The 27,869-nt window shown below is 43.7% G+C and overlaps 1 long non-coding RNA gene across 1 annotated transcript in view; it reads right to left on the reverse strand.

The window, feature by feature from the left end:
• Positions 1 to 3,148: 3,148 nt before the first annotated feature.
• LOC309660672 overlaps positions 3,149 to 27,869 on the reverse strand; it is a 32,531-nt gene continuing 7,810 nt past the window's right edge. The window contains exons 3-4 of the long non-coding RNA XR_014263527.1: positions 12,246 to 27,827; positions 3,149 to 11,871 (exon numbers count right to left, since the gene is read on the reverse strand). This is a non-coding gene — a long non-coding RNA (uncharacterized lncRNA). The remainder of the gene's footprint in view (positions 11,872 to 12,245; positions 27,828 to 27,869) is intronic.

A 27,869-nucleotide genomic window follows, 5' to 3' on the forward strand; every position in this document is an offset into this window, starting at 1 on the left:
AGGGGCTTCCCTGGTGGCGCAGTGGTTGAGACTCTGCCTGCCAATGCAGGGGACACGGGTTCGAGCCCTGGTCTGGGAAGATCCCACATGCCGCAGAGCAACTGGGCCCGTGAGCCACAACTACTGAGCCTGCGCATCTGGAGCCTGTGCTCCGCAACAACGGAGGCCGCGATAGTGAGAGGCCCGCGCACCGCGATGAAGAGTGGCCCCCGCTTGCCGCAACTGGAGAAAGCCCTCACACAGAAACGAAGACCCAGCACAGCAAAAATAAATAAATAAATAAATTTATAAAATGTAGAGGAAGGCATTAAATCCTGTGTTGCTTTCAGATCTAACGTTCTGTGGGTCCCTGTGTCAATGACTATTGAATCCATGGGACTACCCAAAAATATTACCCAAAGGATTCACCTTGGAGCATCAGTGCCCAGGATGACTGTATTATAAAGTAAAAATGGTTACCATGGTCAAATAAGTTAGAAAAAAGCAGGATTATTCAAAATGAAACAGGTTGCTTTGCTCTGGCCCTTCTCAGAGCCTTTACATGCAAATCTACATGGGGAGGGAGACTATGGATGTGAAACATTCCTCTAAGTTAGCCCTAGAACATGGATCTCATGGAATTAATATTCTATGGAGCCCATTTTGATAAACTGATAAATAGCGGGAAATTCTCTGATGATCCCATTGGTCTTTTAAAGCAGCATCACAGATTCCAAGAGAAATATTACAACCACCCCAGCACCACCACCACCTCCCGCTGCACCCCACACCAGTGTTGTACTTGCTAGGCCATGGAGGGCGGTCCTCCACGCTGGGTACCACCTAGCATGGAGCAATCCAGCTGCATGATCTGGATCACATCACTTCAGCCACAGAAGCCTCTGTGCTGAAAAAAAGCCACCACAATCCATCAGAAAGAAAGCACTTGCACATGTGGCCTGAATACAGAACTAGAGGCAGCTCCTTTGATTGCTTTGGAAAGTTACTGCCCTTTCATTTCCCTGAGAGCAGGATCCCATCATCCTCTTTCCACGAGAGAAGAAAGGTGAGACCGCTTAAGGATTTTCCACTCTGTCTATTGTCACTCTGACTCCTGTGGCTCTTCCGGCATCCTTCCTCTTTGGAAAAAGGAATTCTAGACTCTTGGAGAGACTCTTGGGGTATGGCAGAGCACAGGGGGTTTTATCTGGTCTGTAGCCCTTCTCAGCTTGACTCTTCCTTTCAGCATCCCTTCCACAGCCCCTGGAGGACAGCTTCTGGAATGACGTGCTCTCCTCTCAGAGGCAGCCTGGCTCCATGTTTTAACAGTTTAGATTGTCCGAAAGTTCTAAACCACACTTTGTCTCATGAGAACTTCCTCCTGTGGTTGGCTCCAAAGAAGTCTGATCCTGCTTCCACAAGCATCCAATGTGTTGCTGCCAATCTCACAGGTGACTCGACTTGTCTTAAATCCCATGTCTTAAAAGTCCCATGGGGCTTCCCTGGTGGCGCAGTGGTTGAGAGTCTGCCTGCCAATGCAGGGGACACGGGTTCGAGCCCTGGTCTGGGAAGATCCCACGTTCCGCAGAGCAACTGGGCCTGTGAGCCACAATTACTGAGCCTGCGCATCTGGAGCCTGTTCTCCGCAACAAGAGAGGCCGCGATAGTGAGAGGCCTGCGCACCGCGATGAAGAGTGGCCCCCCACTTGCCGTAACTAGAGAAAGCCCTCGCACAGAAGCGAAGACCCAACACAGCCAAATATAAATAAATAAATAAATAAATAAAATTTTAAATAAATAAATAAATAAAATAAAATAAAATAAAAATGGTGTATTTAAAAAAAAAAAAAAAAAGTCCCATGAGCAGCGCGTACTTCCATTCTCAAGCCCCAAATACCTTGTGAACTAACCTTCTACTGTCTCTTCCCATCTTCCTTGTTCTAGAGGAAGTCTTTGTGATGCCAAAGATATTATTTACCTGTTTGATTGGGGATCCTCCACTCTGAGTGTAGACTTCCTGCTCTGGGTTTAGGTCTGCAAATGCCATCTTCAAGTTTAAGGTAGTGTTTCTGCTTTTGACCTCAGCCACATTTGTGCTTGGTTAGAGATCACTAGTTATATGATAGACTGAGACAAATCATCTTTTGTTCTAAAATGACATGAAACTCCCTAGTGCTGAACTATGCGAAGGAAACTTCAGGCTGAAAGAAGGCATACAGGCAAACACATTTAAAATGACCTTGGGACTTCTGTTTTATTTGCAGGAAGAAAACATTTCTCATTTTTCCCTTGACTTAGGTAGATGTTCGGCACTCTTTATCAACCACCTAGGTAGTGCTTTAAGATTTTACATAAAGATTTCACATTCATTATCTTATTTATCCCCATAACAACCATTCAAGCCAGATATTATTGTATCATGTTATTACGTTTTATGGGAGCACTGTGGTTATGGGCTACTGTTAATCTTTTGTTCTATTGTTAGAATCCTGGACTGCAATTCAAAAGTTCTAGGTTCTAACCCCTCCATGACCTTTGGCAAGTCACTCTCTCTCTTTGGACCTCAATCTTTCCAAAACAGAAGAGGTGTGCAGTAAACTAGATGAGCTTCAAGAACCCTAATCATGGTCGGCCTCTTGCGACTGCTTGTCTTTGTTCACAATGTGACCAGAGAGACAAAAAACACAGCTGGATCCAGGAGGGCAAACCTCTCCCCAGTATTTGCCACACTGATGGTAAGTGAGAAATATTATCCCATTAGCTTTACATCTAAAAGGACAACATGCCCATAATCGTTCATTATGTGACAATCATTTTTTTAATATATAAATCCTGCTTGGTTCAAGTAAAGAAATGTTTGAGAGAAAGTTCAAGTTTTGAAACTGCTAATACCTTCCTGCGATGGTGTGTGGGACGCAGTGGGGTGGGGAACAGTAAGCCAGACAGTTCATCTTAGGGGTAACCTCTTTGGTTTATGTAAAATATATGACTCAAAGCAAATTCATTCTTGTAGGCTGCCATGCCTGAAGGAGGACGAAGCCGCACTCAAAAGAGATTGAGCCGTTCATACAATTAATCAGATACATCTCTGTGTTGTATGTCACGATGTCTAGTTTCCAGAGGAAAGATCATTTTCAAACCGCATAAATGATGATGCTTTTGGAAAAAAAAAAAAAAAAAAAAAAAAAGCAACAAAAAGGAAAACCCACTTCTCAATGTAAAGATTTCGCTATGAACTCACCTATTGTTTGTATTTTACACCCACGGTCTTGATGCCTATTATCTCTGAAATCATTTCAGTTTCCAAAATTCATCTGAAACACTCCTACACCTGGGGCTTTTGATAAAGAGTCCAGCTTCTACAGAGAGAAAGAGTAGTGTGTGTGTGTGTGTGTGTGTGTGTGTGTGTGTGGTGTGTTTGAGATCAAGAGACAGAAAGATGAGTTTGGGGGAGAGGGAGAAAGTGAGAGCACACTTGTGAGTTGCACAGCCTGGACACCTGGGAAGACCTGAGTATATTTCACCGTAACATACGAAAAAATTCTATGAGTGTGGGTCTTCCCTCCACAGATCTCTCTCTTGAGACTGCAAGAAACTTTTCGGTAATTTTACTCTGATGCTAAGAATAAAAATAATGATGAATGTTTTTGAGCACTTACAATGTTCCAGGAACTTTTCTAAGAGTTTTAATACACATGAAATCACATATTACAAGTCTATGAGGTTGATACTATTCTTGTCACATTCTATAGATGAAAAAAAAAAAAAATGAATCACAGAGGCGTAAGCTCCCCAATCTCTGGCTTATTAACACTGAATTAAGATCTTGCCTGACCACCATGAAGACTGGAGATGCCACTTCCTCTGGGAAGAACTTCCAGTGAGATGGAATCTCTCTCCTCTCAACAGCTTCTAGCTTTCTCATGGCATTGAAGCCACTGCCTGAAACTATAGTAATCTATGCACATGCCAAATCGTCTCTGGAAAACTCTAAGTGCCTTATGATCAGGGTGGAATTAAAATTATCCTTGTTCTCCCACAGCCATAGCAAAGTGCCTGGAACTGCATAGGCACTTAGGAAATATTCGTTGAATAAGTGAATGAAGAGACCCAAGTTTCAGACCTGAGTTCTGACAGTCATGTTAGAAAAATCAGTACAGCCAGCTCTCCAGGATCAAAGCGGGCTGAATCTTGAGACAACTATCTGTGACTTTTAAAATAAAACATCTCGTTTGTTTTTAGCCTTGCAGGATTTTCCTCTGAATTCATCTTCACCTCTTGGATAGTTATGGTGTGTGCCCTGTCCATCTGACCTGAAAAGTAGGTTTCAAAAGAAATACTGTAATGAGAGAAAGAAAGCTTAAGTGATGTCTAGTTCGGAAGTTCGTTGTACACCCCTCCATTGCTGATCCTGAAGTTAACTTTATACAGGTTAAATAGATATAGTTCTTCTTAGCTTTCTTCATCCTTTTCGAAATAGAGCAGAACCCCATTTAAAACACAGGTTAAACCTCATCCCCAAAGCATATCAAGACCATATAGAAAAACTGAGATGTAACAAGATGTCTCTGATAAAAGTGTGATCTTATAAGGATCTCCTCAAAATAGATAATCCCCCAAAGTCACCCACTTTAACCCTCTCATTTGGCAGATGGGGATAATGTGGCTCAGAGAGAGGAAATGAGTTGCCAGAGGTGACAAAGCAATTCAATTTACAAAAGGAGGATGAGGGAACTCTTAGGTGAGACTCTTTTCCCTTTTACATTTTGCTAGCCTTCATGGCTGGGTTACAAGTCAATGATTCCTGAAATGAAGCTGATTACATTTGAGGTAAAAGTTTGATTTGGGTTTGACAAAGTCCTCAGGCTTAGGCAAGACCAATCATAAGGGCCTGGATGACAGGAGGGTCTCTAATTTTGATCACGTACTAAACATTTGTACCTACTAAGCCATGGCAGGAAAAATTAGTTGGTTGGCATCAAAAGAGCGTGAATCAAATTAAGGAAACATTACCATTTACCACTGCAACAAAAAGAATAAAATACCTAGGAATAAACCTACCTAAGGAGACAAAAGACCTGTATGCAAAAAACTACAAGACACTGATAAAAGAAATTAAAGATGATACAAACAGATGGAGAGATATACCATGTTCTTGGATTGGAAGAATCAACATTGTGAAAATGACTATACTATCCAAAGCAATCTACAGATTCAATGCAATCCCTATCAAACTACCAATGGCATTTTTCACAAAACTAGAACAAAAAATTTCACAATTTGTATGGAAACACAAAAGACCCTGAATAGCCAAAGCAATCTTGAGAAAGAAAAACGAAGCTGGAGGAATTAGGCTCCTGGACATCAGACTATACTACAAAGCTACAGTAATCAAGACAGTATGGTACTGGCACAAAAATAGAAATCAATGGAACAGGATAGAAAGCCCAGAGATAAACCCACGCACATATGGTCACCTTATTTTTTTTTTTATTGAAGACAGCCTCTTCAATAAGTGGTGCTGGGAAAACTGGACAGCTACATGTAAAAGAATGAAATTAGAACACTCCCTAACACCATACACAAAAATAAACTCAAAATGGATTAAAGATCTAAATGTAAGGCCAGACACTATTAAACTTTTAGAGGAAAACATAGGCAGAACACTCTATGACATAAATCACAGCAAGATCCTTTTTGACCCACCTCCTAGAGAAATGGAAATAAAAACAAAAATAAACAAATGGGACCTAATGAAACTTAAAAGCTTTTGCACAGCAAAGGAAACCATAAACAAGACGAAACGACAACCCTCAGAATGGGAGAAAATATTTGCAAATGAAGCAACTGACAAAGGATTAATCTCCAAAATATACAAGCAGCTCATGCAGCTCGATATCAAAAAAACAAACAACCAAATCCAAAAATGGGCAGAAGACCTAAATAGACATTCCTCCAAAGAAGATATACAGATTGCCAACAAACACATGAAAGGATGCTCAACATCACTAATCATTAGAGAAATGCAAATCAAAACTACAATGAGGTATCACCTCACACCAGTCAGAATGGCCATTATAAAAAATCTACAAATAAATGCTGGAGAGGGTGTGGAGAAAAGGGAACCCTCTTGCACTGTTGGTGGGAATGTAAACTGATACAGCCACTATGGAGGGCAGTATGGAGGTTCCTTAAAAAACTAAAAATAGAACTACCATATGACCCAGCAATCCCACTACTGGGCATATACCCTGAGAAAACAATAATTCAAAAAGAGTCATGTACCACAATGTTCATTGCAGCTCTACTTACACTAGCCAGGACATGGAAGCAACCTAAGTGTCCATCGACAAATGAATGGATAAAGAAGATGTGGCACATATATGCAGTGGAATATTGCTCAGCCATAGAAAGAAACGAAATTGAGTTATTCGTAGTGAGGTGGATGGACCTAGAATCTGTCATACAGAGTGAAGTAAGTCAGAAAGAGAAAAACAAATACCGTATGCTAACACATATATATGGAATCTTAAAAAAAAAAAAAAAAATGGTTCTGAAGAACCTAGGGGCAGGACAGGAATAAAGATGCAGACATAGAGAATGGACTTGAGGACACGGGGAGGGGGAAGGGTAAGCTGGGACGAAGTGAGAGAGTGGCATGGACATATATACACTACCAAATGTAAAATAGATAGCTAGTGGGAAGCAGCCACATAGCACAGGGAGATCACCTCGGTGCTTTGTGACCACCTAGAGGGGTGGGACAGGGAAGGTGGGAGGGAGACGCAAGGGGGAGGAGATATGGGGATATATGCATATGTATAGCTGACTCACTTTGTTATAAAGCAGAAACTAACACACCATTGTAAAGCAATTATGCTCCAATAAAGATGTTAAAAAAAATTTTCGAAAAAGAGCATGAATCACTGTTCTCACTAGCAATAAATCCAATTGCTGGCACAGAAGAGATCAAACGCATAATGACGGCTGAGGTTGGAAAATGTTGGCCTCCCTTCATCCACGGTTCTTCTGTCCATGTCCATGATGGTAGAAAATGTTACTTTGCCTCACAGTGATGGTGAAGGCTTTTAGAGTAGTTATGATCTTGAAATGCTGCTGGTGGCTAAAAAGCCATCAAAATTGAGCAGTGCCTGAGCAGATGGCAATGACCAGCAGGTGAAGTTTCAGCCTTGACCCTGACTCTGTACCTGACTTTGGACGTGCCACGTGCCTCTGTGGGCTGCATTTCCCCCATCTGGAAACTGAAGAGGTCGGGCAGGGGATGTGCAGGGTCCCCTCCACTTCTAGGACTCATGACGCCCATGAATGCGTCAGTTCCTCCTTTCCCTAGTATAGTTCTGTGAGTCCTCAAGTGAGCAGCAGCTCAGAAAAGTGTGATTTCAGCTAACAGTCTTGACACCAAGAATTACTTTTACTCCAACTCTTGTAGCCATGGGAAGCATGCACCCATTTTGGAGTCCAAAGAACGGGCTCCATTCCAGTCTCAGCTCTACAACCTAGGTGATCTTAAAACAACTTCAGTTCCCTTTCTCAACCTCTGATTCTTCCTCTGAAAAGTCGAAGTAATCATACCTATTTCACAGAGTTGTCTTGTGGGTCAGATGAGATTTTAGATGCCAAAATGCTTATAACCTGAAAAGCATAAGGGGTTGTGTAGGGGAGGATGAGGATGAAGATGTAGACAAGGGTTTATGACCGCTTTTTGATTTTCCATAGAGATACAAATGAGCTGTAGGTTCACGGTCAACAAGTAAGGGCAGGGACGGAGATGTGCTAGCTGAGTGCTCTGCTCACCCTGAGAGCTACCCCGGCAGCTCCTGCATAACCCTCTCCTTCCTTTCCACCACCATCACCCCCGTCTCCCCGGTCCAACAGAAAGTGTCACCCGTCTTACGTCTTGTGCCTCCCTCACCCCCACCCACCTCACTGCAGACCCAGCTGGAGTGTCAAATCAAAACCCCTGTGCAGATGTCTCACCCTCACTTCTTTAGTCTTCTAGACCATCTAAAAGAAAACAGCAGAGGTGCTCCCTCCGCCTACGCATTTCCCTTTGTTTTGAGGGCTGTGGCAGCCGGGTCCTGTGACAGTTAGAGCTCCTGGCCAGAAAAGCAGCTCCACCTCCAAGTCCTCTCTTGGCACTCGAGTTCTGGGTGTTCAGCAGGTTACCTGGCATTTTTCCAGTGGTAAGTAAGGCATGATGGTATCCGGTAGGCATGACACATTGGGTGGAAGACAAGTCTTTTCACATGCAGCCACAAACTGATGAGCTGCAAACGATATTAGGAGCTACCTGGATCAACTCCCCATCGGTTACAGATGCACAAACTGAGCCCTAGAGAAGAGAAGCAACATGTAGTGTCATTTAGAAATAGAGCCAGGAGGATCTATAAGGACATCTAAGTCAAATTCCTCACTGGACAGATGAGGAAACTGAGGCTCAGCAATGCTAACACACCTGCTCTTGAGTTAAAGAATTAGTACCAAAACCCATAGCCTCCGGTTCAAAGTACAGATCTCATTTCATGAGAACTACACATCAAATACATAGTGAGGAGACTGTGTACATGAAATACAGCTTCTGAGTTAATGTAGATCAAACAGTAGGTTATTATATTCATGTAAATTTGGGGAAATAAGTTTATATCCATATTTTGGAATTCCCATTTTACTCTATAAGAGATTCATCATGTGTTCCTGGGTATAGGATGTGATGAAGAGCATAATTAAATTTGTGTTGGTGGTTTAAGATAGATGGGTATAGGCAAAACATAACTACTAAGAATTACTTTTATTCCAACCCTGAAACCCAAAGGAGCCATGTAAGTGTCAATTTTCTATCATCAGGAAGCAGTTTATCTATGATGGTCCAAAGCTAGACCCTACAGGGTGAAAGTTAAGCCTGGAAACAGAGGAGTCTATACATGTATTGGATACGAAGCCTATTACTTACTGAAGTATTTGTGTCACTTTGGGACCAGGTCAGTAGTGTGCTGGTAAATATTTAACAACTGGCTCTAAGTGGGAGGGGTGTGGTAGGAGGAAAGTCCCACTTGCTGTGTTTTCCAATATCCTGGGTATAGATATTCCCACCACAGCTACTTTCAAGCTACTAGTGCAACATTGCTGAGTGTGTAGTTTGGAAGAGATGCGCAGCAGTATGTAATGTCTCTAACATGTAGATAAAAGCAATATTAATAACTTCAAGAACATATATGATAATAAAATTTCATAAAATAAATAAGAAGCGATGAGTTTTGAGTATCTTCTACCATTGTTTTTAATGTAATTTATTTGTATGTTTACATGATTTAATTTTTAACAGTAGCTGTGCTTTCAACCAGTTCACCAAATTCCTGATCAGCTCTTGTAAGCTGGAACAAGTCAGCCCCCAGCAAACCACTGGGCCAGACAGATCTGAGTTTGAATCCTGGCCTATTGTTCTGCCAGCTATGTGATGTTTGGTGAGGTTTCAATCTCCTTTGAGCTTTAGTTTTTTCAGCTGTGGAAGGTGACACACTAACAGCTTCATGGGTTTATTAGTGATGTTCAAATGAGATCATGCTTAGCACAGTAGCTATACATAAACACTCCACAAATCACCGTTAGTGCATTCCAAGCCAAATTCATTCACTCAATAAACACTTTGCAGGAATGTATTTTATAGGTGTTACCTGTGGTACATGATCTTCAGTATTACGTGCTTCGGGGTTCAGAGTGCCTCAAACATGACTCTTGCCCTGCTCACAGCGAGCTTACAGTCCAGCAGAATGGAATATACTGGACCCCAGGAAGCATAATCCAGAGCAAGCTATGATCAGCTCAAAAAAAAAACCAAAAAGCTTGGGAAGGGAGAGAAGGAAGGATTCTTGGAGGCAACAGCGTTTGAGCCATAGATTTCAGAATAGACTTGTACATACAGAGATGTCCAGGAAGGGAGGTGCCAAGAAGAGAGAGGAAAGGGAGCAAAGGCAAAGATAAAGGAACACGGAGACATAGATAGGAGTATAAGATTTGGTGGAACAAGGCATATAAGAAGGGGCGCTGGAAAGACAAGCAACTTCCTGATCATGTTAGCCTTGAACGCAGAGGAATTTGGTTCCTGTTCACCTAGGTAAAGATGAGCCTGGGGAAATGTTTTCCTCTGACACAGATCAGATTTTTGGATTACCGATCATATTATGTGAAATATTTATTCACTGAATAAATTTTTATGGTCACTGTTCTTCTTTCCTTTAACAGGAATCGTTAAGAGTTAACCAGATAGTGAAATACATTCTTAAACTAAGTAAAGTTCCCCTGTGGAGAAAAAGTCCTGTGTTCAGGGATAGAAGGTGGCATTATAACTCCCAGATGAAAACAGAGTCATTATTGAAAGCCTTTGTTAAATACTAGGAAGGCTCAAACCAGGGGCAGTATTTCATGAGTTTTGAATTGTCTGCTGCATCCCTCTTGCATTATGCTTCACACACAAAAAAAGTCATATGACCTACATCTTTATCTGCTCCCGTCTTCAGCTTCTATATATAGGCTTCGGTTATGAATGTTTTTTCCTATGAAAAGGTCAGACCTTGCACATGTACCATCAATGCAAAGCCCTGCTTATTAAAAAGCAGGCAGGCGAGTCTGTAAAAGTCATTGAACTATTACTGATGTGGGGAAAAGCTTGGCAGCTTGCTGAAAAAGAAATGGCTTCCCAATTTTCTCAGAGAGAAGGTGGGGAAACCTCTGTCTCGTGATTACAGAAGCATTTTTTTCCTTCTGACTAAAGCACCCCGTGGCAGTCTGTGGAACCCGTTTACAGAAGCGGGCTGGGACACCCCTCAACCCCCAGCTCCCTCATGCACGCGGGTGCACAGACTCACCTCGGTCAGAGAGACACCAAGCTCGGTTAACTCCTCCTCCACACCTCAAACCCCCATGGAACATCTGGAGGTGAAGCTGAGGAAGGTAACTCGGCCAGAGAGATGCAAACCCAATTTGGGGTTTCCGCTGAGTGCAGCGGCCACCTTTGGCCAACATTGCAACACCAGAGAGAACCGGGGGAGAGTTGAACTCTTACTTTTAAGGCAAAAGTTCACAGGTTCAAATACCACTCTAATGTCAGCTGCTCCCTGGGGCTAACCTTCGAGTCTGAATGTTCTGATAAGATCAAGCTGCTTTAGGAAAAACGCCTGCCTTCCATTCGGTTCCTTTCTCAACAAGGTCAAGCTCTTTCTTGGAATGAAATTATTTAATAACCAACGTGAACTAGATAGGATGCTCTCTTTCTTTCACGGAAAAGAAACTGAAGTTCTAAGAGGTTAAGTGACTTGCCCAAGTTCACTCAACAAGTCAGGCTTCTGCTGATTCAACATGTGGCCTAGGAACCAGCACTGGGATGGGCAGTGCTGTCATAGAAAGCGGTAGATGCCATGTGCCTATCCTCAATTAGTTAATATCTACCTGCTCAGACAAGCCTCACAGGAGACCTTACAATATAAGGATCACCAGGTTACAGCGAGTAAAGTATTAAGTTGAAGGTCAGAAGAACTTCGTTATGGTTTTAGATCAGATGCTGTCAGACGCTTATTCGAAACAGACATAGTTCTGACCTCATGGAACTTGGACTGGTGGCCGCCTACACATACATCACAGATTCTGTATATAATTTTTTGCTCACCCCTTCCTCCCCTTCATCTGCCCCCTAGAGTGTGAGCCTCTCAGGACAGGAGGCATGCCTAGCCCGCTTGTAAATCTCACTGCCTGCCACCCAGTAGGTATTGGTTGCAGGAATGATCTGTGAGGTTTCCCTCACAGATAAAAGATCACAGATAAAAGAGATAGAGGCTTCTTAAGAGGAATTAGAGTTGAGCTTCATTTGGAGCACTTCACCTATTTCTTTTTTTTTTTTTTTAATTTACTTATTTTATTTATCTATTTTTGGCTACATTGGGTCTTCTTGCTGCTCATGGGCTTTCCGTACTTGCAGCGAGCGGGGGTTACTCTTCTTTGCGGTACGCGGGCTTCTCATTGCAGTGGCTTCTCTTGTTGCGGAGCACAGGCTCTAGGTGCGCGGGCTTCAGTAGTTGTGGCATGCGGGCTCAGTAGTTGTGGCTCGCGGGCTCTAGAGCGCAGGCTCAGTAGTTGTGGCACGTGGGCTTAGTTGCTCTGCGGCATGTGGGATCATCCCGGACCAGGGCTTGAACCTGTGTCCCTGCATTGGCAGGAGGATTCTTAACCACTGCGCCACCAGGGAAGCCCTTCACCTATTTCTTGACTAACACGGTGATTCTTGAAGTCCAGCTCTTGGACTTTGGCTGCAGAGGCCCATAAACAGTAGCTCCTTCTTTTCTTCCACCTCTAAGCTCTGTGTCTCACCTACTTGGCTGGACTTCCTCCCCCGCATTGCTAAGTCTGTCTGGGTCCTGAGCCTCCCAGATCCAGCCCCTCTGGTCACCCACAAAGTTCCCTTGCTGACACCTAATGCAGGTTTTAGGCCCATGGGGGCTGCCAACTTGGTGATACTGAGATAAAGATATTCTCAGGTTTGAATAAAGCAGTGCTGAGCACTTTGTAGTTAAATAAGAAGGAAAAGAGAAGAACAAAAACTCATTTTAGCAGGAGGAGCTGTCCAAGGAGACAGCAGGCTGCTTCCTGGGGTGACGATTCCCCATCACCTAAGGAGTCTGCCAGAGGCAAGGCCACCTCCGCAACAACGAAGTAGGAGGGTCAAGCATGGGATGGAGACGCGTCACCCCTGACAGCCTCTCAACCCAATCTTCTGGGACCACCTCTCCATTCTTCACCATCTTGAGTATCAATGATGTACTAAATCCCTGAAATTTTGTCCCCTCTTTTCCCTGATGAGGGGTCCAACTTGAAAAATTCACTTTCATCTAACTACATCTTTACTAGTCCACAGACTATCGTAATAGTGCTGGTCCAAGATGAATGGTTTTCTTCTCTTTTGTTAGTTTAACTCTCTTAAAATTCCACTTTTGATGCACTGCTCACCTGCTCTGGAAATTTCATCGTTTCCTATTAGCTCTAGGCTAAACCCCTATCATTCTAGCCTGGCACCCTAGATCTTGCACCATAAGGCTCCAACACTTCACCTTTGCAGCCTCACCTTGAACTATTCTTTATCCACCACTTTGTTCCCTAGTCTGATAAATGCAGAGCCTCTGAATCACTCTTCATCTTTTGCATCTCCACATTTCTCTTTACGTTATTCCGATACCGATCATAGTTGCGGTATCTATTTCCTTATTCCTTGGAGTATTTCCTTATTTGTTTGTGCTCCTATATCTTCATTGTCACGTGCCCAGTGCTCAGTCTGGCTCTCAGGCCACATTTATGGGCTGGAATTAACTTGAATTAGAAAACATTTTTCCATGCAGGAAGGCAGAAGGGCACATTGGTGAAGAGCACAGATTCTGCAATCAGTCTCCCTTGCTGTGAGTCCTAGCTTTGTCACTTACTGGTGGAGTGATCCATATCAAGTTACTTAAACTCCCAGGGACTCTGTTTCCTCATCTGTAGAATGGGACAAATAACTCCTGCCTCATGTTATGAGGTTTAAATGAGTTGGTTTGTATGAAGTGCTAACTTCAATGCCTTGCACACAGCTATCCACTTAGGTGGTACCTATTCATTCTTTCAGATGCCCTTTAATTCTCCCTCCTTCATGAATATTAATTCTATTTTCCATGTATAAAGCACTTCAGAGTTTACGAAGACCTCTCATATGTGTTTTCACATTTAATCATCACAGTAATATGGGAGGTAGGTGTCTCCATCCCCGGAGAGTTTTGGTGACACAGGTAAAAGCAGGGGGTGGGGGATTGTGACAGGAACTCAAGAGATTCTGGTTCTCTGTCCTGAGTGTATTCAGCTTTAACATTTGGCTCCTGGTCTGGCCCAGAGGGCTGGCTGTGGCACTGTCCAGCTCGTTGCCAGATAAGCCCCACCCCTGCCCTAAGGGAAGGGTCCACCGAGACCCAGAGCCGGTGCTACTGTTCCTGCAGTGTCTGAGCACACAGACTGAATTGCTGGACCAGGCTTTGTCTTATTTCAGCGGCGAGGGGGGGATTTACTAGCTTCACGCACTCCCTGGAGGCCCTGCGGTTTCATTTCACCTCCGTTGCAGATTGTTCTGTGACCTTTGCTCCATCTCTGTATGCAAACCTTTCTCACTGCAAGACACCAGGTAATGCAACCACAGAACAGAACACCCAGGTTAGAAGGGATCTTGGAGATCATTAAGTCCACTTCCCCAAAACCATCTTACAAATGAGAACAGGGAGTTGTAGGAAAGGAGATTACTTGTCCAAAGACCCCACTAGTTTATGTGCTCCTTAAGGCAAGGTCATGTTTAGGCCCTGGAGAAATAAGTGCAAGACGCTTGCTTTCAGGAAACACATAGTCTAGTAAACTATGTTCTCCTCATTGTCTCCAATGTCTAACCCAGTACTAGCTAACGTATGCAGTAGGTGCTCCATAATTTCTTCCTGAATAAATGAATAATGAATAAATGAATGTCACTGGTCAGTCCCTGGTTAAGCTGACCCTAGACCTGAGGCTCTAGATTTGCAAACTTGGGTTCCCCTCTGCTCATGCTTTCTGCCTTTCCCATTCAGATTCACGTCATAGGCTTGAGAAACAGCTCAGAAACATGGCCAAAAGGTGTTGCAAATAGTTCTGCCCATCATGTTTATTGATGACTCGCAGGTGGATTCCCAGTCATCTTGTAGAACAGTTTGCACTCCTTCTTTCTCCCGAAGTGATGGAAGCTAAGCAGAGAAGCAGAGATACCGCAGAAGATCAACATCCACAGACCCAGGACCTGCCCTGTGGGAGGCCGGTGCTACCTAAAATGTTCCTGTGTCTTTGATGCACAAACGGAAACCAGCACATGATGCATAATGGTTCATGATGGATATCTTAACGTGTTTCACATTTTTCCTGATTTCACTCATTTCATAGAATGTCCAAGCTGCAGGGTGCCTTAGAGATACCTGGGCTTAATAATCCCTTTATAGGACAGCTGGAAAAGAGTCAAGAGGGGGTCAAGGGTCAAGAGGGGGAAATTGAGTGGCTCATAGTCACACAGCATGTCAGCAGCTCAGACTAACCTGAAACCCAGGCTTCCTGGATTCCAGTTCAGAGATTCTTTCCATGTCCCATAGTGCTAGACTTGGCATTAAGCCAGCAGACTACCTGAGTGTAAGCTTCTCAAGAGTGCAGGTTCTGTATGACTTACCCATCTCTCTTGCACTGCTAGCATAGTGTTTTGACTTCACAGAAACTCTTTCTTTGCTCAGCACTGTGAAGTTCTCAAAGAGTTTTCATGTTCATTATGAGCCCCATTTTACAGACTGGGGAGCCTCAGGTGGTCCAAAGGGCAAAGGGCTCATGGCCTCAGAAAAATGGTAGCAGGACTCGAATCTCAGTCTTCTGACAACTAGTCCATGCCCTTCCTCTACACAGCATAAGTAATTCAATAACTCTTTGGTGACTAAGTGAATGAATGGTGATACGATGGATGAATGAATGGACAGCTGACAAACATAGGAATCAAGCAATCACTCTTGGGATTTCCAAGATGTAAAAAAAAATAACTCCAGACCCTCACTCTGCTTGGACCCATGGCAACTTACTTCAGCTCCCTCACCTTTGGTTTCCCTTCACTTGACACCTCATATGTGTGCTTAAGGGAAGAGGAAGAACTAATAGCACCTAACCTCCCTGATCTTTAAGGGGCCAATCATCCCACAAAAGCATGGAGACAGAAATTTAAACCTCCGCAATATCGCCATGTAGAGATTACCAGTAATTAATATCTTGGTGAACATCCATTCTTCTTTAGTCTTTTTGTCAAGCGTATATATAATTTGTTTAATGGATTCATGCTGAACAAACTGCCTAGTAATCTGTTTTTGTCATTTAATAATAAATCACAAATATCTGGTTGGGTCATAAGTGGGTCAAGTGGGAGAAGGAATGTAATACTTTGACAACATTTGATCTATTGAGTAACACACAGATGTTGAGATCCCCAAAAACTGCCTTCCATCGACTGTGTCAAGGGCCCAATGAAGGCATTTTGCTGGGCTCTGCAGAGGCTTTCCTGCCTCTAATATGGCCATGGCTAAAACATTGTTAAGATATGAGTAATTAACATAGCTTGGAATAACAGCTTTCAATTTGCACGCACACCCACTATTATATGTCAATCAGTGCACTCAGGCAGAGAGAGAGACATCATACATCTTGTATGGTCTTTGTAACAACCCCGGAGAAGAAGCATGGCTCACGTCATTATTTTAAAGATGAAGAAATTTAGGATCAAGGCGATTACATGTACCTGCCTGGGATTTTTGTTCTGCTTGGTTTTTTTTTAAATAGTATCTTCAGAAATACAATAAGTCAACAACTATGAGCCAATGTTCAAAGGGGAGTTTCTTACATTTGAAGATTAGCAGAGGATTTTATCCATTTGTAGTGGAGTGGAGACTTGAACTCATTTTTGATCTTTCATTGCAGGCTTTTCTTTACACCATGCTTCACTGCCTTCCTGCCTTAGGTTTGGAAGGATTGGACGATTTTCGTGCATTTCATAGAATAGAGTATACATATATGAACGTGCCCCACCTCGATCAGCACGAGTGCTGACGGTGCATTCTGTGGCCTCTACGGATGGGCTGGCGGCCTGTCACGTCTGTAAACGAGGTTTCATTTGATTAATGTGGGCCACTGGGCAGGACAACCTCCCCTGCTCAGTGAGGCGAGGGCCACGGGGCACGGCTGGCTGGAGGGCCAGAGAGAGGTTGTGATTCATTTCTGCCCCAGGCACCCACCTGGTTGGCCTGGTGCAAGGCTGTGGGACCAGGGGAAAGTGAGAGGCTGCAGGCGTCCTGCCTGTGAGCTGGGCCTCGGGAGTAATAGCGAGAAGAGGGGTGAGAGTAGCAGCTGCTGAGGTTGATATTTATATAATGACTCTCTGTGCTCGAGGCAGGAAGTGAAACCGAGGTTCTGCTGAGACACTTTCCTTCCCCCCCACCGCTGCCCACGGGCGGCTCCAAAGGGGTGACATGGGGAGAGCCTCAGCGGCTTATGGCCAAGCGTGTGCAGAGACAGATGCACCAGGCTCGTCGCTGGGATGTCAAAGCCAAGGTTCTGCTGCCGGATCCCAGAGACCCCCACCTCCCTGGTGTTCTCAGCTTCGGCCCCCTTTTTCTCTCCACCTAGCTCCCCTTTATGATGGGGAGAGGTCTGCTGTTCTCCTCAGCTTTGCAGGAATGCTGTGTGGGTGCATGAGATAATATCTCTAAACCCAGGGCCAACCAGGCCTTGCAGTGGAATTAGCATCAAGCTCTTTATTACATTTCTACGACCATTTCCAACACTGTCACCTGTGGTTTCTATGGACGCTTGTTCCCTGACTTTTCTACCTGCCTCAAGCAAGCCTTCTGCCTCTCTCCTCTGCTTTCCTTTCAAGCATCAATATCTTTTCAGATTGCCTTAGGCTTCAGAGCAAATATTCCCATCGGTGCCCACCTTCTGTCTTGCTTAAGCCCAGGTTTCGGAATTCTATTCTTATCTCTCTTAAAAAAAGGGTATTTTAATATAGATGGTGGACCATCTAGAGAGGCTTTCCTATTCTGCTTCCCACCTTAGTATGGGGGATTGTTTGAATCATGGAGAGTTCACAGGTGAAAAGGGCCTTAAAAATTATCTAGTCCCCTGCTTCTCAACGAGTGAAGGACCAGCAGCAGCAGATGCATGGAGGACCCTGTTAGAGCTACAGAATCAGAGGCACCTCTCCAGACTTACAGAGCCAGAGTCTGCATTTTAGAAAGATCTTTAGGGGATTCATATGCACGTTGCGCTTTGAGCACCACTGCCTTGGCCCAAGATGCTCGTCACCCGGAGGAGGAAATAAGGGCTCGAACACGGAGCTGGACCTGCGCGAGGTCACACAGCACGAGAATGTCGTCAGGATGGAACTCAGCGAACTGTCTCGTTTAAGTCCCTTTCCTCTGTACAAGGCCCTAATGAAGACACAGTTCCAATGCCGGCACTATGAAACAAGCCGGGCAATCTCTTTCCCCTTTTTATTTTTTCTCTAATTTTCATTTATAGGTATTTTTACAATTTACTTGACTAATAGAAGATCAATACAAATGATTTTCCATCATCTCCTTTGAACTCCTGTCTGGTCTAAGTTGCCATGCTAGTTGCTGAGTTCTACAGAGTCTGATGTGCTTATTTAAGGGATATCCACCTAGAGTTTATTTGAAGGGGAGCTTCTGAGTAGCTGGCCAGGAAAGAGAAATGTGTTATCAGATGTTTCAGCTACCTCAGCCTTGGCCCACCATGACCTTGCCAGGAAGAACTATGAATGACAGCATATTTTAGAATCACAAAATGACAAAACTGGAAAAGACATTAGAGATCATCTCATCCAACCCTTTCAAGTCGCAGGTGGGGATGCTGAACCATAGAGAGAAATGACTTGCTCAGTTTTTTTTCCAGCAAGTTAGTAGCATATTGGGGGCAAGAGTTCAAATCTCTTGCCTCTCAAGTCAGGGCTGCATGTATGAACTTCTGCCCACCCCCTCACCAAATAAATGGAATGGACAAACTAAATAAATAAGTCATCTGGGCCAGAAAGCATCTACCCCAGAATTCTGGAGTAAGTCATGGGTAGAATTGCCATGCTAGTTGTCAAGAATGCACATCCAGTCATTATAAATGGCCACTGAACCAGAAGGAATGTCACACTGCCAGTGGGTTTCCCACCCATCTGTGGGGCTACCTGGGAAGTATAAGCTACTAAACCTCATTGCTGTGTCTGGAATTCATAAGAACAAGTGGGATCATGGAAATGTAAAAGCATAACCTATCAGGGGAAAAAAACAGAAGGACTTTAACAAACCAATGTTCTCTAAGAAACTAGGGCTAGGGTCTAAGTAGGGGACTATTGAAACCCAAGGCTTTCAATTTTCGTAGATTCAAGATATCTGTGACTGAATTTTTACATCAGAGAGCAGCTTGATTCCAGAATTGTTTGTCATGATACTATGTCATCTTTCACAAGGATCATGGAAATAATATGATAATATTGTTGCAACCTCCCCAAATAGAGACTATTAACAAAGAAATCTCCAGACATCAAAAATCACCCAGAATTGGGTTTTAAATCATACTTTAATAAGAGGACTTGGAAGAAAGCAAATAAAGTAGTGAAATCTCCACTTTTGCAAATGTCATGAGCATTTCTAGTCATCATGGTGCCTCATTTTCAGACTACCTTAATGGTTTCACCATTAATATTTCATCAGATGCTCAAGGTGCACCTGTGAGCTGAGCAGACCGAGCTCTATCATCTCCCATTTGAGATGAAGAAGCCACGCTTCAGGGAGCAGAATGTGTTTCCAAACCTTACGTCACTTGAATCCCATTTGGACTCCAAATCCAGTGCACTTTTCATCGCACAGTATTGCTTCTGGGCAAAGAAATACCACAGCAAACAACAGCTTCTAATATCTGCACACCTCTTCAGAAGTTACAAAGCATCTAGATAGCTCCGTGACACAGGGAGGAACGCAACTGGCTGTTGAGAACCTGCTGTGTGTGACGAGGGGTTATATTAGATGCTCTACATAGTTGTCTCATTGAATTATGACCGTGACTCTTTGAGGTGGGTGTCATTTTTTCTTTCTGCATATTAGGAAACTGAGCAAGGTTAAGCAACTTGTCCATGGTCACAAAGCCATAAATTGGTGAAGCTCAGATTTGAAACCTGAGTCTATTTAGGTTCAAAGCCCTTCTAGGTCAAATATTTCTATTATCTCAATGTGACAGTTGAGGAAATGGACTTAGAAATATTAATAAACCAAAACTGTAAAGCTAATAAATCATAGAGAAAGAACTCAAACTGGAGTTCCCTGACTTTAAATCTCAGGGGCATAAAGATCTCAGGAGAATGGGGGGAGGGGAGGATGTAACAACCGAGCTTCAGTTTGGAAAAATAGAAAGCAGTGCTCTTAGGTAACTTATACCCTAATCTCTCTTTATAAAATGATGGACACTAATGTATCACAACTCAGGAAATATATTTAAGTTTATTTCATTTCACTTCTATAAACAAGTACTGAGTATAGTTGCTGTACCAGGTACTGTGCAAGCTACTTGCATGGATCTTCTCTTTTTTGAGTCTCTTACCTATTTTTTGGAGTATTGTTTTCCCCATTTCCAAAGGAAAATTAGTGACATGTCGAAGGTCACATAGCTAATAAGTGGCAGGGCAGAAATGGAGATCAACTTGACAAATCTGAACTCCAGTAGCTTAAGCTGAGGCACTTGGGTTTCACCAGAAAGAGTATGGAAGCCAACAGAAAGACATTATCCTATGATCAAATGATAGCAGTGTGTGGGCTCAGGAAAAACATGGCAGTTATAGTCATGGACTTCAAGAAAAATTCAGTGGAGCTGGGGAGGTGGGGAAAGGGTGGAGGACTATTCAAATCGTCAATATGATGGAGCTTGTTGGTAAAACAGATAGACTTAACAAAATTAGATTTCCTCAATCGAAAAAGAGAAGGCTATACTCTGGTTTCTCTTCAGAACGCATAAATCTTTCACCTTTTACTAAAAAAGAGAAGGCTGAGAGGAGATACTACAATGCTTGATAGAATGGAACTGTGTACTTAATCAGCAAATCTCAGAAAAACAGAACTATCCCAACCTCCCCTTAGCCCAAAGTTTGCAAGAGTTAGATTGAAGTATACTTTACATAGTAGGTGGTAACCCAATGAGCGCAGAGGTAGTAACTAGCTAGAAATAGGTTTAAGAAGGGATTATTTAAATACCATAAAGGCTCATAAATTCCACATGGGTTTATTAAAGATGAGTGACAACTTGAAGTTGACCTGCCCTGACTTACCACCTCATGGGCATCCACTTGTTTACGTCCAATGGCAAACAGCTCGCTTTCTCCCAAGGTAGGTGATTCCAGCTATTGAGAGCTCTGCACATCAAAAAGTGCTTTCTTAGGTTTAAACAAAACTTATCTCTATTTACTACATTCATCTTGGCCCCATCTCTGCCTTTGAGATGCCAGACAACAAATCTGAAAACTCTTCCTTTTCACGTTCCTTCAGGTGTTTAAATCCAGCTCTTATTCCTATTTGTTGAAGTCAATGTCATGAACAAAAATCATATTTAGGTAGCAATTGTTTGGTGGGGGGACTTTAAAAATTCTAAAGGAAGAGTATAATGTCACATTTCCAGCTTTGAGAGGGCTAAAGATTAAGTATTAGATTGGAAATCAGGAGACCTAGATTCTAGTGATGTTCTGTAACTTTTTATATGAAGTCCATGTCACTTATCTGTCACTAGTTAGTAAATGGATCTTACAGGGCAGGGACCTCACATTTCTGGACCACAGGTTTTCTCTCTCCTTCTCTCTCACTCTCTTTCTCTCTCTCTCTCTCACACACACACACAGACACACACACATCCCTTGCTCCTTAGCCTTCAGAATCATCTTCCAAATGCCTTTTGGTTATCTTTATTTTCATATCCAGCAGGCAGTTTATACTCCATATGTTCCACACCAAATTCTCTCCCTCCAACCCTCACTCCGTTTTGTTTCCAGCTTTATTGAGATATAACTGACATACAACACTGTGTAAGTTAGAGGTTGATTTGATACACTATATATTACAAAATTATGACCACCATAGCATAAGCTAACATCTGTATCAAGTCCCATCATTACCATTTCTTTTTTGTACTGAGAACACAAGATCTACTCTCTTTGCAGCTTTCAAGTATATAACACAGTATTGTTAACTATAATCACCATGCTGTACATTGGATCCTCAGAACTTAGTCATTTTATGGCTAGAAGCTTGTGCTGTTTGACCAACATCTCCCCTTTCTCCTACACCCCAGCCCCTGATAACCACCTTTCTAGTCTCTGTTTCTATGACTCTGGCTTTTTTAGAGTTCATATATAAGTGAGATCATATGGTATTTGTCTTTTTCTGTCTGACTTATTTCACTCAGCACAATGCCCTCAAGGTCCATCCATGTTGTTGCAAATGGTAGAAATTCTTCCTTTGTCTTGGCTGAAAAAATACTCCATTACACACACCACATCTTCTTTATCCATTCGTCCATTGATGAACACTTAGGATGCTTCCATGTCTTGGAGATTGTCAATAATGGACCACAGTTCTCTTAACTATAAGATAAAGAGGTTAAACATGATAATGTTTATTCTCCCTTCTGTCCATGATTCTCTGGCTTCAGCTTAGTCAGCCAGTGGTAGTTGTGAAACCCCAATCCACTCCTGAAACTCTCTTCAATATACCATCAATGGAAAGGAGTTTTATCAGTCCCTTAAGATGGACCAACACAACTGGATGGAAATTTCATTGACCATGATTACTGGCCACTAACTCTCTCACCCCCATTCCTTGTGAAAGCAGGTTCATCTAAGGTTAGAGCAGATTTCATCAGACTTTTGTTAGCTAAGCTGCTTATTAATAGCCAGAGAAAAGTTAAGTAGAAAGCAAGCAACAGACAGAAAAAAAGTTAAAACTTTAGTTTCAGACCTTGGAACTGATCCATGAGGCAAGGACTATTCAATGGTCATATTTAAGGCCAGTAACCCAGGGTCCCTACATGAATGGGCGTTACACAAGCAAAGGGGTTTTCTGTCTGTGAAACCCTATGAGAACGGTGAAACATAGGAGGGTCCCCAATCATTTGTGCTACGGAAGGTCACACGAGCCAAGGGACAGTACTCCAAAGACTTAGGTATCCAGAGACTTCTGAGGTTTCCCAGCTGGTTAATGGCACAACTAAAACTAAACTAGCTCTCCCAGCACCCAGTGTTGTGAGAGTTCTAATTTTACAATTTATTAAGCAACTACTACACGCCCAGAATACTGCTAAGCTCTTTAAGACAGCTTATCACATCTCACCTCCATTATAAGCTCTGAGGGAGCTGGAATTTCAGCTATCTTGTTCATGATTTTATCTCAGTCTCGTGAACATCACCTGGCACATAATAGGGGCTCAATAAATATCTGTTAAATAAATTTAAATGAACATTAATAATATAAATTATTAATATTAATGAATTATTAATATCCCCATTTTCAGATGAGGAAACTGAGGCTCAGAGAGAGAAACTGATGAAAATAAAAAAGGTTAGGAAACATCAGAGCTGGCGTTTGAACCCAGGTTTTCTGATGTCAAGGTTAATGCTCTTCTCAGTAGAGCATAACTGCCTCTCAGCTTAATTACCTTAAAAACCTACAATAAAATTGGGGTTAATCTCTTCGAAACATAAAGTAAAATTTGTGGAACAAGCATGAATGTCTTAATGCTCATCTTTCTGCCACTCAAAACCTTCAGATATAATTGGTGACTGTAAGTTCTTTACCCATGAAAGCAACACTGACGAGATTCAAAAGGATTCTAATAAACACAAACAAACAAACAAAAACACCTTGCAAATTTCATGGAAATTGTGAAAGTGTTTCTTACAGAAGCCATTGCCCCCTAATTTCCTATGGCCCTGGGAGCCTCGTAGCTTGGAAGGTGAGTGGGATAAAGACAGAAGCTGACAGGCAGAGAACAGCTGGTCAGGCGGGAATGCCACTGTGTCTTGTGGGGTACCCAGGGGCTCTTCACCCCGGTTATTTTCCTTTTCTGTCCCTCTCCTCCGCGTCAGTCTTGCAAGGGGACAGGATGCAGCACTAACCCCCAGGAGATGTGGGTTCTCACCAAGGTCCTGACAGTCACTGACTGTGGGACAGACCATGGACAAGCCCATTGCCCCTCTTAAGTTTCCCCAATAAAGGAGTTAACCAAAATGGCCCCAGGGCCCCTTTCCTCTCTGACAGTCTCCCATTACATTATCCCCTCTTTCCTGCCCCCCAGCTCCAAACAGGGCGTGCGCTGATAGCCCGGAGTAGCTCTGGGGACTCCCCACCACTGCCGCTGCTGGAGCATCTCTCCATGCAGCTGCACAACCACAGCTGGCTCGTCCTGCACTGCCGACCGCTCCGATTTCCCTATGCAGATGAGGCTGTGAATAAGCAAGGGCTGCCCAAAGGGAAAAGACACATTCTTCTCAGCCTTTCACTTTTCCTAAGCCAAGAGTGGCCAAGGTGAGGCTTCCTTTCCAACACCCTCCTCCCTGGAGGACTCAATCCTGCCTTCCACCCGCACAGGTAGGGCTAGGTTTGAAGAAGGAGGAATTACTTTCCATTTTTCACTAGAGTTTTCCATTTCATAGTTTCGTTGAACCTTCCTGCACACCACACACACACACATACACACAGAGAGACACACAAAAAGCAGTGTGGGCTTTTTTAGTCATTCTAAGACATAAACACTGGTCAGTCAATACCCATTGTCCTTAGAAAAGACAGGCCACTGTTGCTGCCTATCTGGGCATGACAGTCTCCTGTGCCCTGACCCACTCACGTTTGCCCTCCTCGGATGACCTCATGACTTTAACTCATACCTTGGTTACCTTCTCACAGACAATTTCTGGAGACTGGTGGAAAGCCAGCCCATTCTCAAAGCCTCTGCTTCCCAAGCATGGTGTCTATAACGTCTTCCCTCATCTTTATCTTCGTCTCCCCTTTCCCTTACTTAGAGTAACTTGTTGCCTCTTCCGCAGTGCCACAGCACATGTTTGATACATTCTTACAAACACATACATACACATACACATTTGACCATATGTTTTGTCATGATTACTTGGAACATGTCATCTTCTTCCTAGTAGACTGTGAACTCTTTGGGAACAAGAGTTGTGTCTTGCTCATGTTGCTACTCTTCACTGACTCAAGGTAAATACTAAATGTGGATGAATTCAATAACTTTTGATGCCCCTATAATGTGCCGGGCACTCTTCTTTCCTACGGCTTCTACCAGGGGGAGGACCTATGGGGCCATTCAAGGCTTAAATGGAAGCCTTATGATTCATCTGGCCCCACCCTAAGGCGCTTCTTCCAGCTTCTGTTGACTTCTCCTGTTACCAGGCATAAAACACTGTCGTCTCCCTCATACCTATCTTCTCGGTCCCCTGGGTTGCACTCTCGTGCCAAGCTCTTTTCTTTCTGATCCGCCTTTCTCTGAATGTATTTATTTGCATTTCCCTCCACACGTGCCTCAAAATGACTTTCTCAGTTTAATTTTGGGTTTATGGTTAACTTGATTTGTAGCTTAGATGGTAGAGCTCTTCTGTTTCTTGTCCCAGCAAGCACTGGTTCACTTATGTCTTTATTAATTCATCCAATAACTAAATAGCAGCCGAGACATAAGGGATACAAACTTGAAAATAATCTCTTTACTAACTGCAAGGTGATCCCAGTCTAGCAGGAGAGACAAGACACTCACAGAAATCATTATAATACCAGGTAGATGGCAATAAACGCTCTAAAAGAAGAGATGGAACCATCAGGTATTATACACACTCAAGCCATATGGGAGAGGAGAAGGGCAGGACCAGGAAAGATATCATGGGGAGAAGGTGGCATTGAAGTGAATGAAGTAGGATTTGCACTCACAGGCAGAGCTGAGCAGCAGGAAAATAACACCAGCCACGTCCAGAGATGGAAAAGTACAGGACCAGGAAGAGTTCGTAGTTCAGCAGGGCTGCATGCTCAGATGGAGCTCTGAGGACTACAGCTCAACAGGTAGGTTGGGATGCATGTGGGCGTGGAAAGGAGCAGGAGGAGACTGAAGCGGGGAGACCAGTCAAGAGGTGCTTGCAACCTCCTGGATGAGAAGTGAGAGGGTGGTGGCAGTGAAAATGGAAGAAAGGGATGGGTGTGAGAAATGTTTCCACAGAGCTGCCTACATGCCTCCAAATCCCCTTGACTAATTCTCCGCAGTAACTCATACACCCATTCACTGCAGGCGTCATACTACCTGCCCCACTCCCTCTTTGGAAGCTTATCTTTCCATCTCCCAGGTCCGTGACTTTCTGCCCAGTTACTTGTCTTCAACCCATCAGAGCAGGTCAACCGCGCAGCTCAGAAGTCTCACTGTCACACTTGGCCTGGGTCATTCCCCTGCCCTGTCTCTGTCCTCAGCACCCTCCACCTGCAGATGCAGAGGACAATAGCCCCCCATCTCTGTGCCCTCACAAGGAGGTTTGGTCAGGAGGTGAAACCTGGATGAGGACTTCAGCACAGGAGGAAGCAGCAGAGGGGGTGAAATGGAGCCTCATGGGGCTTCGTCTTGTGTACTCACCTGGGACTCCGCTTCACCACATCCCTCTCTTACTGGGAGGCCAAGCAAGGACCAAGATGGCAGAGCCTGGGCAGGGGAGGGAGATTGGGAGGAACCAAAAGAGGCTCATTTGGGCCCAAGGAACCAACCCAGCAGTATAACCACCACCAGTCCTGGGAGTCCCTGGCAGAGAAAATCAGAACTGGGAATGCAAAGGCGCTGCTTTGCCTCTGCTGAGCAATGTGCCCTGGGAACCCTTTCTTCCTCTGAGCCTCAGTTTTGTTGTCTATAAAATAAGGATTATGAGATCCATCTTATCTGCCCCCCATTGAGGTGTTTGTAAAGCTAGAGTGAGTATGGAACCATTTTGAATACATAAAGCACTGTTTCACGGGCTTATTCTCATTCAACTGAGACCCCACTCATCAGGATAGGTAGACAGGGTGAGAAGAAAGAAACAGAGATGCCTAGAGAGCAGAGGCTATGGAGGCTCCTGTTTTCCATGTGGATCTAAGGTGATTGGCCCTGTGAAGCATCTAGTCCAGTCTCCTCATTTGACAGATGAGGAACTGAGGCCCAAAAAGGAGGAATGAACGGTCAATGGTCACAAAGTGAGTTAGAGGACAAACTCAGGTCCTGAGGACCCCAGACCAGTCCTTCTTCAACCCCGCTTCACTGGTTCTACAAACTGAAGCCAGAATGGAGACCACTGGCCCAGAGGCTGGGCTTGCGTAATTCCTAAATCACTGGTGAATAGTTACATGATTGGAACGAAGAACTTAGCGTGGGCTGGATCAGACTCCATTTTTTAAATCATTGTGTTTAGAATCCTGGAAAACCAGTTCTGAAGATCCAGAGCATTTGTGACCTGAAATGAATGTCTCAGTTCCAAATTCAGGATTACCTGTCACCTTTCTCTCCTCTTCCTCAGGCATAATTGAGCTTCAGGATAGGAGAAGAAAGGAAGAGTCCTCCTAGGAGCTAGTGGTAGAGAAGTGCCAAGAGTATAGGAGGTGCCTATCCTGTCATAAACATCTTACATGTACCTCACTTTATTTCATCTTCCCAATGACACTAGGTGGTAAATAATCTCAGAATGTCCATTTTCAGGTAAAAACAAACCAACCAACCCTGGGACTCAGATAACTCAAGTATCTTGAGTCACAAGCTAGTGTCTGGTTTGTACCTAAGACGTCTCTAAGCCACAGGGAGATTTTTTTTTTTTAATAAATTTCTTTATTTCTTTATTTTTGGCTGTGTTGTGTCTTCATTGCTGAGTGCAGGCTTTCCCTAGTTACGTCAAGCGGGGGCTACTCTTCGTTGCAGTGCATGGGCTTCTCATGGTGGTGGCTTCTCTTGTTGCGGAGCACAGGCTCTAGGCACGCAGGCTTCAGTAGTTGTGGTACGTGGGCTTAGTTGCTCCGTGGTCTGTTGGATCTTCCCGGACCAGGGCTCGAACCCGTGTCCCCTGCATTGGCAGGCAGATTCTCAACCACTGCGCCACCAGGGAAACCCCAGAGAGATGTTTTTCATTAGGGATCTGCAGCTTCTGCTCCAAATCTTTTTCACATGAGCTCCTGCAAAGCATCAGAACTGTTGAATGGCATGCTCATTTCACC

The sequence above is a fragment of the Balaenoptera physalus genome (assembly GCF_965194825.1).
Source record: "Balaenoptera physalus genome assembly, chromosome: 4".
Taxonomy (NCBI): Eukaryota; Metazoa; Chordata; class Mammalia; order Artiodactyla; family Balaenopteridae; genus Balaenoptera; species Balaenoptera physalus.